General features: G+C 38.7%; 1 protein-coding gene across 6 annotated transcripts in view; it reads left to right on the top strand.

Moving 5' to 3' along the window:
* khdrbs2 (KH domain containing, RNA binding, signal transduction associated 2) overlaps positions 1-14746 on the top strand; it is a 142101-nt gene that overhangs the window by 37297 nt on the left and 90058 nt on the right. The gene's annotated exons all lie outside the window — the stretch shown is intronic.

The following is a 14746-nucleotide window of genomic DNA, read 5'->3' as shown; positions in this document are numbered from 1 at the left end:
CACTGGTTTAAAAAGTAACTTAGATATTGGGTTTTCACTATGTAAAGCGCTTTGAGTCACTAGAGAAAAGCGCTATATAAATATAATTCACTTCACTTCACTTTAGCTTAATCAATCAATCAATCAAAATGTATTCATATAGCCCTAAATCACAAGTGTCTCAAAGGGCTGCACAAGCCACAACGACATCCTCGGCTCAGATTCCACATCAGGGCAAGGAAAAACTCAACCCAATGGGCTACGATGAGAAACCTTGGAGGGGACCGCAGATGTGGGGACCCCACCCCCCGGGCGACCGGTGCAATGGATGCAATGGACGTCGAGTGGATCTAGTTAATAGTGTGAGAGTCCAGTCCATAGTGGGACCAGCAGGATATCATCTTGAGTGAAGACAAGTCAGCAGCGCAAAGACGTCCCCAACTGATGCACAGAGGAGTGGTCAGACTTTGAACAGCTTCATCTGTGGTCACCTAATCTGTGCCCCCCCCCCCCCCCCCCCCCACCCCCCCACTCCCTCTCCACAAAGGGTAACAGTGGATGGTTACCTAAAATGTGGCGCTGGTTGTTAAAAGGTCAATGACGACTTTAAAAAATGTTCCCCGTAAGACATTCTGCCAATGAAATTGCATTGTGTCCAAATTTTTTAAATATTTTTATTTATTTATATAATGCAAGCACATAGTAATAACCTTCGATTAATCATGATGTATTCAAATTCAAAAGTGTAGTTATTCAGATTTTAAGAAGTTACCATTAGACAGCACTAATACTAATATTTGATTCTAAACGTGCCCTGCGATGAGTTGGCGACTTGTCCAGGGTGTACCCCGCCTTCCGCCCGATTGTAGCTGAGATAGGCTCCAGCGCCCCCCGCGACCCCGAAGGGAATAAGCGGTAGAAAATGGATGGATGGGTGGATTCTAAACGTATGGTGTCACGTTGGGGTCGCATCTTTATGCGGGGTCGTTCTTCCCAGATGCAGAACGGACAACTCCGGACAAAAGCGTGAAGGTAGAAGATGATTTATTTCTCGTAAATCATACACCGTAGATACAAGCAGACAAAAAGAAGAATAAACAGAAAAGTGGGCCGATAGCATGGGAAGCTATGGCGAAGCTTAGCGCAGGAATAAAAATCAAGAATCACAGGAATCACCAACGTAACTTGTTGCGTGGAGCAAACAAAGAAGCCGGACCGACTGACTGGCAAAGGCAGGTTTAAATAATGTCTCTGATTAGCAGCAGGTGAGCGTCCCGAACACAAGACGCAGGTGAAAATAATAGGTAGCCATGGTAACCAACTCAGAGATGTACAAACAGGAACTAAAGGAGTCCAAAACTAACCGAAAACACAAAACATGATCTGGACCACGGATCATGACAGTATGGTAGAGCATTTCTTAAAAAATAATTTACTGAATTTGAACATTTCCTAATCAAATACAGGGTAAGGCTGCGGAGTGATGAGTCTACCCTTTGAAGCAAAACACTTGTTACACTTTTATACTGAAATAAATACACCTACAACTTATTAAATAAAAACATAGAAAAAACTACCAGCAGCGGTAAAGTTTAGATCCATGAAGGAAAAAAGAAAGTGAATGAATGTTTATAACTGAATAAATTTACATATGCATACAAATTTGTCTTTTTTTTTTAAATTATTTCTTTTAATTAATTAAGCAACGTTTATGACAACCTTTTTCCAAAACACAATATAGAATGTGAGATATAACAGGACAATGCATACGTTTATCATTTGTTTTCAAAACGCTTACAAAAAAGTCGGACCCCAAAAATATACTGTGGGACCCCATTTTTATGACTTGATATGGACCCCATTTTGAAAATTCCTAGCGCCAACACTGCTGTCAACAGAGGAGAAAAAATGCTGGAATTGGGGGTTAAATCACCAAAAATTATTCCCAGGCGCAGCGCCGCTGCTGCCCACTGCTCCTCTCACCTCCCAGGGGGTGATCAAGGGATGGGTCAAATGCAGAGGACACATTTCATTACACCTAGTGTGTGTGTGACAATCATTGGTACTTTAACTTAACTTTAACTTTACACATACAAACTGTAGCACACAAAAAAGCACATTTAATAAAAAAAAATGTATTATGGTCTTACCTTTACTTATAAATAAAGTCCATTCGCCGCTGTTGTGCTGGATTAATGAACCCCCTGACAGGTGTGTTATATCAACTAAAGCCCTCACTTTCCACGTGCAAGATTGAATCTATTTAAAAAAGTGTAACCAAGGGTTTATAAATGTCGCCTATACTGTATGAAACTACAAAATAACAAACACGGAGGCTCCAGTTTACACGAGGACCACTTTATTTACATTCTTTCAAAAACCTCCGCTCCACTACAACATGTCATCACTTCCGCTCTTGGCGCCTTCAAAATAAGAGCTCAAGGCATATACTGTATAACAGCGCATAACAGGAACTTAACATCACAAATTGGAAAGCCCATAAAAATAGGTTACAAAAGTTATTTAATAAGAAGCCAAAAAGTACAAAAACAATAATGTTCATGTTGGAGGAGTTGTGAATTAGATACACCTGCAGTCTGCAGGTGTACCTAATGTTGTGGCCCTGCAGTCATTCACAACTCCTCCAACACGAACATTATTGTTTTTGCACTTTTTGGCTTCTTATGAAATAACTTTTTTAAATAGATTCAATCTTGCACGTGGAAAGTTTAAGTGTGGGCTTTAGTTGATATAACAATTCTAAGGCGGGGGTGAAGGAAGCGGGGCTACTGGAGCCTCAGCCAGTGCGTCTTTGGCAGCCGTTTTATGATCGCTCAGCACAAGAAATACGTTACACACATACAGTTGTTGACAAAATACACTGTACATTATATACCTCAGCTAACTAAACTATGGAAATGTATAATATAATTCATATAGCAATACAGTCTCACTGCACAGAAGGCCAGCAGTTAGCCGAGTCTGTCCATGTTGAGGCACTGAGTGACGTGCCTCAACTGGCTGCTGATCACCGCACCGTCTCTTCTCAGTATTTGAACGGCAAATGTGAAAATTCAGCGATTTTGAATAAAAATAATCTAAAACTGGTGAAGTTAAATGGAAAATAACTTTATAGTATAATCACTGCATACATATAACAATTTAATTAATTTTTTTTCTTTTTACATTTTTTTTCTTTCCATGATGCCTCACCTGCCTCTAGTGACTGCACGTCACTGCTGTAGTTCCTTCCTTAATACCACAGCTACACCACAGAATGGCGCATGGACTTCTGCAAAAAGTGAATCAATCTCTTCATTTTTGGAGGTATCCTCTTAATGAGCAACCTGTATTAATATCGATTACAGCAATGAACCTTCACCTGTGCCTAATCAATTAATCGAGCGATATATGAATATACTGTATGTACTCGATAACTTTGCCAACATTGATAAATTACCATGCCTGTATTTGTGTTTGTCTTCTTTGTCTATTGCTTTCAAACGGGGTGCAAGAGGGTTCACTTTGTGCACCGCTCTCAATACCCGAGCTCGCTCATTCAAAAACTGAAAATAAAAACCAGCGAAAACCTCTTATCAGTCATCCACAATTTTGGGTGGGAGGAGGCGAGACCTCCAGCTCACACACACAGGATGCACGGACATCGACTCTCACTAGTCGCCAGTGAGAAGCACCGCCAGGTGACAAAAATTAGAAACAAGGTGATTGTAAAGCAAAATGTTCCTGTGTGTGTGGGAATATTTCAGCGTCGAACCAAATGAAAAAAAATTACGAGCCAGTATGCCCAATTTGCTGGAAAAGTGATGGTCAAAAAACCCAACAACAATAGTTTCTCCAACTGGGGGAAAAACTGTACTTCAAGATGTTCAATATCATTAAGGTGCAATTTCTGCTAACAAAGAGTGAGAATCCATTTTATTTGTATGTTTTTTTAATCATTTAAGATAACAATTATCAAACTTCTAATTACAATGGTAAAAAATACTAACGAGAAAGTTTTTGTTTTATTCTAAAGGGTTACTTGCATCATTAGTTTTGCATACCGGATTTTTTGGACCATAAGGCGCACTGCCAATGAACAGGCCCATTCAGGTCCATTTTTAAACAAAAGGCGTATTATAAGGCGCATTAAAGGGTTTATATTATGATTTTTTTTCGACAATTAAAATTATTTCTGAAAACTCTTTCTGAACCATTAAATAACATGTAATGGTGGTTGTTTGGTCAAAATGTTGCATAGGTTATAATGTTAAAGTGAAAGTGCCAATGATTGTCACACACACACTAAGTGCGGTGACATTATCTTCTGCATTTGACCCATCCCCACAGGGGAGCAGTGAGCAGCAGTGGTGGCTGCGCCCGGGAATCATTTGGTGATTTAACCGCCAATTCCAACCCTTGATGCTGAGTGCCAAGCAGGGAGGTAATGGGTCCCATTTTTATAGTCTTTGGTATGACTCGGCCGGGGTTTGAACTCACGACCTACCAATCTTAGGGTGGACACTCTAACCACAAGGCCACTGAGCAGGTTTTACAATCCACCTTTAAGTTGCTTTCTGAATGTCTGACCATAGACCATAAACCATAGACCGTCACTGTCTTATTTACATGCCTCCACTTCGACAGCTCTGCTGCCAGTCGTCTCTGTCGTATCGGTAATTTTTAGGGCATCCATAGCCAGTCTACTGACAGATTAAGTGAGAACTGTAGGCTACTTTACATTAGAAATGGCAACAGCGGAGGATAAATACCACATAAACAGAGGATAGAGAAAAAGAAATAACTTATTGACTACAGCTCGGGCTACAATGGCGGACTCGCGCAAATTTTCAGGACTTATGCAGATTCCAAATACACAGCAGCGGGTACTAATAGGTAAGAAAAGTTGGTTTTGCATAATAGGATGAAACAAAATGCCAGATAACATGTCTCCTAATAGGTGCTATTTTGGGATCCTTATACACACACCATAATAATACCCGAATGTTGAATCACAGTATGTATCACAATCCATCAAGGAGTGTGGCTTTGTAGCCCACCGATGTCATACTAAAACATTTTGAGACATTTTATTTATTGGCAGTGTAATGTTCTAAATTCTCAATGAAACATCAACGTTTTGGGCTTGGTTGCTAACCTGTAGTGTACTTGCTCGAAGGTTAGATTTATTAAACAGGCGTCAGTCAACCTGCAGTGCACACGTATGTCTTATGTGTGACTGCCATCTACCGGTCACACTTATCATTACACCATGTACTAAATAAAACCGCTTTCAGGTCGGTAAGCACAACCAGAGAGCCACACTGTCGATTTTTGAAAAATGAAAGGATTTTAGTTGCGCCTTTTAGTCCCAAAACTACAATGTTATGAATAAATTAGTGCTCAATTTGGAATCAAAATAATGCTGACAATAATATTGTTTTGCTGCAATAATTGTATAGCCCAGCAAAAATGTCACCTCTTGTCTGTGGATATAGGCGATGGTAACTGTATATCTCACAAATATATAATTTCATATATCTCATTTTGGTGCCATCAAATTAATAGTAATCAATAGTTAATTGTAATCTTTCTATTACCTATCTCTAAAATGAGGCACTCACGACACTTGATGCCCAACCTACATACAATTAACTGGCTTCTTTTTATTTCCCACTTTCCCTTTTGTCATTGTCTCTTTGAGTATTCAATAAGGTCCTGTCTTGGTGGTGCAGCAATAGAGAAATTTACAGGGCCTCATAAATCTGTTCTGGCGGATCTTGGACATGTGGCAGCGCCCATTCTTGCTTACAGCAGCCACCCCGCCTGAATGTAATTAAATGTACATTTAATGACATTATTACTTGGGAGAACTCTTCTGCATAGTTTCCGATATGCTGAATGGTGCGTGGAAGATTAATGTCATCTTGTCTCGGAAGAACCTATAATCCCATTTAGTCTTAGTAATGCACTACACAAGAGTCGAGGGCCTGATGCTTTACTGCTGCTGCATCTTGGGATGCTTGAATGGAGGCGAGACATTGTTGATAGTTCCATTTGTGCTCTTTTTACTGTCCAAATGTCTGCAGTGGAAAAGGTCCACTGTGCATGCTGGCAGCATGAAGGAAATCCATCTTCATGAGAGTCAGTTGGGGCGTAGAATGTACATCTGCTGTGAGAAATGCTGATATGTACCATCTGTGTGAGAGGGGCCTCCATAATGGAACATGAAGGGTTCATTTGCAAAAAAACTGACCAGTGGGATCGTTTGTTTAAAGGGGTCATACTACGATTTTTTTCTACTTGTCAAACATTTCATTGCAGTGTAGAGCAGTGGTCCCCAACCACCAGTCCGGGGACGCATTTGCTACCGGGCCACACAGAAACAATAATTAATTTATAAACTACTGCATTTTTTCCGACTTAACTTTCGTCTGTACCACTAAACCGGGGGTCGGCAACCCACGGCTCTAGAGCCGCATGCGGCTCTTTGGCGCCGGCCTAGTGGCTCTCTGGTATACTTGCCAACCCTCCCAAATTTTCTGGGAGACTCCCGAATTTCAGTGCCTCTACCGAAAATCTCCCAGGACAACCATTTTCCCAAATTTCTCCCGATTTCCAGCCGGACTTAAGGCACGCCCCCTCCAGGTCTGTGCGGACCTGAGTGAGGACAGCCTGTCGTCACGTCCGCTTGGCCAACCAAAAAGTGTTCTGTGGTTACTTTTTGGTTGGCCAAAGGTTTATGTTGTATTGCGCACCCTGACGGCAAGTGTGGGAGTCGGTTCTAAAGTATGAAGTAAAGAGACTTAACTTCGTCACCTCGCCTGGTTATTGACTCCAACCCAGAATATTACACTGCCCCTACCTACGTTCCTTCAAAGGCTGTGTTACTGTCTGCAAAGCATTGCACTTTCAAATACAACAATGAGTAGAGAGGAGTGTTATGTGTGTATATGTGTAAATAAATGAACACTGAAATTCAAGTATTTATTTTATTTATATGTATATATATATATATATATATATATATATATATATATATATATATATATATATATATATATATATATATATATATATATATAAATATATATATATATATATATATATATATATATAATAAAATACATATATATATATATATATATATATATATATATAACTAGAATTCACTGAAAGTCAAGTATTTATTTTTTATATATATATATATATATATATATATATATATATATATATATGTATGTGTATATATATATATATATATATATATATATATATATATAAGAAATAGAATAGAATAGAATAGAATAGAAAAGAAAGTACTTTATTGATCCCTAGGGGAAATTCAGCACCACAGTTCGCTCACAATAGACAATAATAATAATAAATAATATAATATATATAATATATTATATAGATAATATATAATATATAAATAATATAAATATATTTTACATATACTCTACATGTAAATACTTCAATTTCAGTGAATTCTAGCTATAAATATACTCCCCCCCCAATCTCCCGAATTTGGAGGTCTCAAGGTTGGCAAGTATGCTCTCTGGAGCTTTTTCAAAAATGTATGAAAAATGGAAAGAAATTGGGGAAAAATATATTTTTTGTTTTAATATGGTTTCTGTAGGACATGACACAAACCTCCCTAATTGTTAGGAATCTCCGTGTTTATATGAAATATGCTTCAGCGATTAGAGACTATTTGGCGAGCGCCGTTTTGTCCTACAACTTTCTCCGACTTTCTAAGACGCGATTTATGCCACTCCTTTTTTGTCTCATTTTGTCCACCAAACTTTTAATGTTGTGCGTGAAGGCACAAAGGTGAGCTTTGTTGATGTTATTGACTCGTTGGAGTGCTAATCAGGCATATTTGGTCAGTGTATGACTGCAAGCTAATCAATCAATCAATTAAAGTTTACTTATATAGTGTCATGTCTGTGTGATCATGTTTTTGTGTTAGTCATGTTCTGTTTTGTTTTTGGACTTTTTGTGCACTTTTGTTTTGTTTTGTCACCATAGCAACCATTAGTTTTCACCTGTCACGTCACGCACCTGTTTCACGTTTTGAGTCACGCACCTGCTTTCACTAATCATGTCTATAGTATTTAAGTTCATTCTTTTCAGTTTGTCGTGCTGACGACATCCCGCATTTATACTCTCCACACACTTATGACCCTTGCTGCGCTTTTTCATGCCGTTTTTTCATCCAAGTAAGTTTTCTTTATTCATGCCATAGTTTGCAAGTTTTGTTTAATTGTTCATAGTTTCTGCCAATGTGCAAGTTCTGTGTTTATAGTTTAGTTTTGTACCTCCGCCCCTGTGCGCGCCTTTTGTTTGATCCTTTTTTTTTGTAGTTATAGTGTTTAAATAAATCATGTATTTACCTTCACGCCACATCTGGTCCAATTCACTTGCACCTCGGGAGAACAAACCAAGCCATAGTCCAAGTCTTGATATATAGCCCTAAATCACGAGTGTCTCAAAGGGCTGCACAAGCCACAACGACATCCTGGCTGAGATCCCACATCAGGGATCCATGCTAACATGCTATTTAGGCCAGCTGTATGTACATATTGCAGTATGCCTCGTGTGTACGTATATTTGAGCTCATTTAATTTCCTTTAAGTCCTCTTAATTCAATTTATATTTGCATGTCTCATAACACATTTTCTGTATGTAATATTGGCTGCATTTGTCATAGTTGTTTGTGTGCCATGTTGTTCCAGACCACAGCAAACGTTAACCAGCTAACAAAGATTGTAATAAATCCATTGGACACACACATCTATACCTTTGGCCTTTCTAAGCCAGTAATTCCCAGGAATTATCTCACCCTCTGAGAAGCCTCCATTTTACTAATGATTTCGAATATTGTAAAAATGTGTAGAATAAATATTACATTTCAACATTTCTGTCAACAAAGATTTGCGTTAGCCTGCGACACATAGTCATTTTGATAGTAGGCTAATATAGACACTTACATCATGTGTTGTCTTTAGTATAACACTTATACAAGGTTTTCCATTTTTAGCGGTTCCAGACAGATTTTTTTTTTTTGTATTTTCGGTCCAATATGGCTCTTTTAACATTTTGGGTTGCCGACCCCTGCACTGAACACACCAATAAGCTTGTTAATAGATGTACATTACAACTTCTTTGGGTAACACTTTAGTATGGGGAACACATATTCACCATTAATTAGTTGCTTATTAACATGCAAATTAGTAACATATTGGCTCTAAATTAGTCATTATTAAGTACTTATTAATGCCTTATTCTGCATGGCCTTATTATACAACCAGTAAGCCATTAACTAAGAGTATTCTCTCAATAACCCCAGAATTATTGCTTATTAGTAACCCTAACCCTAACTCTTATATGTTCCCCTAGTGTCCAAATAACTCAAAATTAAGTCTTTGTTACTTTAATAAGCAACTAATTAATGGTGAATATGTTCCCCATACTAAAGTGTTACCCTCCTTTGTTATAGTACATGAGACAATGCACACTAATGGACATTGTCCATTGCCAAAGGGTAATTTTTCATGCTTATATTTTTGCTGTTTTTATCTGCCACACGTAGAAAGTCGGTCCGTGAAAATAATGCATGCATTAAACCGGTCCCTGGTGGAAAAAAGGTTGGGGGACCCAGGTTTAATCAATACAATAAAACACAAATAAGCATATCAAGTGAACTTGTTTTTCCACTCTACTGGAACTTTAAATCTGTCAGTAGACTCGCTATAGAAGCGCCAAAACTACAACATGTCTGACGGGAAGAAGACACAGTCGAAGTGGAGGCAACTAAATAGAATCGCCCATAAAAATGGTGCATCCTGAAGAAAAGGTCAGACAGGGGCTTAAAGACGATCCGTAAAATAATCTTTGCAAAATTTTAAAAACACATTATGTTATCTAGACCAGGGTTCCACCTACCTTTTTTCCACCAGGGACTGGTTTAATGCATTATTTTCACGGACCGGCTTTCGACGTGTGGCAGATAAAAACTGCAAAAAAAATGAGCATTAAAAATTAGCCTTTGACTACAATCTGGCACATTAACATTTTAAATGTCCATTAATGTGCATTGTCTCATGGACTATAACAAAGGAGTTGTAATATGCATCTATTAACAAACTTATTGGTGTGTTTAGTGGGACAGGCGAAAGTTAAGTCGGAGAAAATGTGGTAGTATATAAATAATTATTGTTTCTGTGCGGCCCGGTAGCAAATGCGTCACGGACCGGTACTGGTCCCCGGACTATGTGAAAATACCATCTAAAATGCCACAAATTCAGTCAGCCATTTTGAATATTCCGCTTCGAACACCTGCGGGAATTTCCATAGATTTCTACGTCACTGGAGTAACGCTTCTGCACTCCGACCATATTATCAGATCAGTCATACAGAAAATGCGCAAAAATAGGAAAGAGATGTGGTGTTTATCATTCACACTTTCACGTCCCGAGGTGGCGTAAAAGACACAAAAAGATGCTTGTTGCAGCAACCTTTTTTTAACACTTCGTGAGGATTGTGATTGAATTTTCGTCTCAAAGGAATGTCAGTCAACATCCCAGCGAGAGTAGAAATATAACATTGTATTGGTTGTATTATGGTTTAAAACAGTCAGTTTGTATGTTTAGCACCTAGCAATGGTGTGGATGCTAGTGTCACAATAAAGTTGCATCCGCCGGGTAGGAGTCAGCTTTCTAAATTTTTTTGCTCATCCTTTTTTTTTTTTTCGGGCTCAAAAATGTCAAGACTTGGTCCTTGGGTTTTGTTTTTCCTGAAGGCAATGGAAAATTGGCTCGGGCGAGACGGGAATGTAAGTACATGATTTAATATTAACACTCAAAAAAAGGGAACAAACAAAAGGTGCTCACAGTGGAGGTACAAAACTTGGCTATAAACACAAAACTTGCACAAAGGCAGAAACTATGAACAACAAAAAACACTAACTGTGGCATTAATAAACAAAAACTTACTTGGCATGGACTAAAGGAGCAGCATGAACGATGGACATGAAACCAAGTGTCAGGAATGTGCAGAACATAAATGCGGATGTCGCCAGGCTGACCAACAGAAAAAGAAAAGCTTAAATAACACAGACATGATTAACGAAAACAGGTGCGTGACTCAAAACGTGAAACAGGTGCGTGACGTGACAGGTGAAAACTAATGGGTTGCTATGGAAACAAAACAAGGGAGTGAACAACCAGAAACTAAAGAGTCCAATAACTAAACAAAACAAAACATGACTAAAACAAAAACATGATCAACACAGACATGACAAAAAATATAAGGTTCTGGATCATAATTTTTCCAAAAGTAATCATTGTTGACTCTCACAAAGTCTGCTTGATTAGCATTGCTGTTGATGGGGAAGGGCTCTGTGGTTCCTCACGTGACTGGCTTCCTCATTATCTCATAAAATGGCTCGGGAATCTTTGTGAGATTGATACTATTTTCATATCTATTTATTCGCAAATAGATATGAAATATATATATTTCTAGCATAGATTTATATTCTAATAGCTTTAATATAGAGGCAACTTATTTTTCCACTTGACTGGTACTTTAAGTTAGAAATACAGTATACACTACTTTGTATTAGAAATGGCATCAGCGGATGCATATGTATGTAAGAGCCAGTCTGCCCCACAACAAAAGGATAGAGTAAAAGAAGGAACTTATTGACTACAAAGTTGGACTACAATGGTAAACTTTACCATGTATAGAGATATCCGCTGATGTCACCAATGGGACATGGGAAAATGGAAAAAACGTCACAAGTTGGGAAAATTCCAAACTGGTCTTTTGGAGGAAGTCTGAAGAAAGGCATGATTGTTTTATAAATATCTACACTATTCCTCCATGGTTTTATTTAACATTTCCGGGACTTATGCAGATCCCAAATTCACAAAAACAAGTACCAATAGGTAAGAAAAGTTGGTTTTGCATAATAGGCCCCCTTTAAGGTGGTATTTATACTCATTCAGGACATCAGTCACAAGGACCATTGTTAGGCTGTGAGTGTCCTCAGAGGGCCGCCAAGTCTGGTGCTAAAGTCATAGAGAAGTTTCTTCAAGGCAAAAATTACAACTAAAGTGGTCAAGCTGCATTTTCATTTGCACTTTATTTTATTGACAGTTTAGTTTAGAAACATATTATATATATATATATATATATATATATATATATATATATATATATATATATATATATAAGTTTGTTTTATATATTAACAAACTTATTTTGCGTCAGTTACTTATGAGTCCCTTTTTATGCAGTAGATTTGGTTAGTACTTATTTTTCTAATCAGCCTGACATAAGCCCAAAGTTTGTGTTAAATTAATAATATTTGTGATAACACATAGTTTCTGTACCGAACGGTTGGAAGGTGTGTTCCGAGCAAGACCCCAAAAATGTAAAGAAGGCTGCCGGGAGTAAATTGAAAAAATATATAATTACGAAAAAGTGTGCAGCAAGGATGTGCACAAAATAGCAAAAGCAACAAGGAGAGCTGAAGCACAGAGGTTGCGTGAAACTACTAAGCAAAGATTAGGTTTCAGAGAAACACCGGTGTGCAATGTTCAATGATCAAGCAGGAAGGCATATACACTATATTGCCAAAAGTATTTGGCCACCCATCCAAATGATCGGAATCAGGTGTCCTAATCACTTGGCCCGGCCACAGGTGTATATAATCAAGCACTTAGGCATGGAGACTGTTTCTACAAACATTTGTGAAATAAGGGGCCGCTGCCAGGAGTCCAGTGATTTCCAGCATGGAATTGTCATAGGATGCCACCTGTGCAACAAATCCAGTCGTGAAATTTCCTCTCTCCTAAATATTCCAAAGTCAACTGTCGGCTTGATCATACGAAGCCATGAAGAGGTCGGCCACGTAAACTGACAGAGAGGGGTCAGTGGATGCTGAAGCCCATAGTGTAAAGAGGTCGCTGACTTTCTGCACATTCAGTTGCTACAGAGCTCCAAACTTCATGTGACCTTCCAATTAGCCCACATACAGTACGCAGAGAGCTTCATGGAATGGGTTTCCATGGCCGAGCAGCTACATCTAAGCCATACATCACCAAGTCGGATGCAGTGGTGTAAAGCACGTCGCCACTGGACTCTAGAGCAGTGGAGACGCCTTCTCTGGAGTGATGAATCACGCTTTTCCATTTGGCAATCTGATGGACGAGTCTGAGTTAGGAGATTTTCCGGAGAACGGTACCTTGTGAAATGTGAAATTTGGCGGAGGAGGAATTATGGTGTGGGGTTGTTTTTCAGGAGTTGGGCTTAACCCCTTAGTTCCTGTGAAAGGAACTTTGAATGCTCCAGGATACCAAAACATTTTGGACAATTTCATGCTCCCAACCTTGTGGGAACAGTTTGGAGCGGGCCCCTTCCTCTTCCAACATGACTGTGCACCAGTGCACAAAGCAAGGTCCATAAAGACATGGATGACAGAGTCTGGTGTGGATGAACTTGACTGGCCTGCACAGAGTCCTGACCTGAACCTGATAGAACACCTTTGGGTCGAAATAGAACGGAGACTGAGATTCAGGCTTTCTCGACCAACATCAGTGTGTGACCTCACCAATGCACTTTTGGAAGAATGGTCGAAAATTCCTATAAATACACTCGGCAACCTTGTGGACAGCCTTCCCAGAAGAGTTGAAGCTGTAATAGCTGCAAAAGGGGGACCGACATCATATTGAACCCTGTGGGTTAGGAATGGAATGGCACTTCAAGTTCATATGTGGGTCAAGGCAGGTGGCCAAATACTTTTGGCAATACGTATATAGGAGCCTGACTGGCATCCAAGAACAAGTGTGTCCCGATTGCCAAACAGGGACAGGTGTGGGAGCTAGTGCTCATTGCAAGACAGAGGAAGTGACAATACAAAATAAGAGCACCGGACAGGAACTTAAACACCACACACACGGGGAAAAAAACAACACAAGTCCAAAACAGTCACACGAGTGTGACAGTTTAAAATTATTGAAGAGGTTGTAAACTGTAAGTATATCATGGATAATTATTGAGTACGATTAAAATCAAGAGTAAGATTAGTAATTCAGTGTTAATATTTGAGTGTAGAGGAAAAGTTGTGCTCCAAGGTCAAAAAGATTAAGAACCTTGTTGGGTGCAGTAATTATAATAATTTTGCAAGTAATCATTTTATTTTGTGGTTACCACAATATTTGATTTATTAGAATTAAGGGAAAATAAGTCTCTGGGCATCCAACACACAACTTATATCTCTAAGAAAGACATTAAAGGTTTTGGTAACGTACTCTTTCTATGCCTCACACGCTCCTAAGGTTTTAAATGAAGTAAGTCGACAATGTTTAACGTGTCCTTCACACACCCTAAAACATTAATCCTGTTTAAACTGATATTTGGAATAATTCAATCGTTGGTGCAGTCTCAGTAAAGTGATTAAAATACACAGGACAGACTACACTTCTATACAAATGCTGAATGGTATTTTTCAAACAATATCTGTGTTTTCTTGCTGTTTTGTTCTCTCGAAACATAATGGAAGATTGCAAAAAAAAAACTCTCTAATGCCAATCAAAGTCTTTTCACCACGCAAATAACAGTAAGCCTTCAGAATAGGTAATGTGACACATAATGACACTGTGGCTTTTAAAGACCAATTTATATTAGATTAAAATCAAACTAGAGGGGTGCTGTATCGTGTCACATTTCCAATTGCGTCCATCAGTCATGTGGATGT

This window comes from Nerophis lumbriciformis, linkage group LG02 (genome assembly GCF_033978685.3).
Source record: "Nerophis lumbriciformis linkage group LG02, RoL_Nlum_v2.1, whole genome shotgun sequence".
NCBI classification, from domain to species: domain Eukaryota; kingdom Metazoa; phylum Chordata; class Actinopteri; order Syngnathiformes; family Syngnathidae; genus Nerophis; species Nerophis lumbriciformis.
Note: the sequence above shows the minus strand (reverse complement) of the source record. Positions and strands in the feature narration are given on the sequence as shown.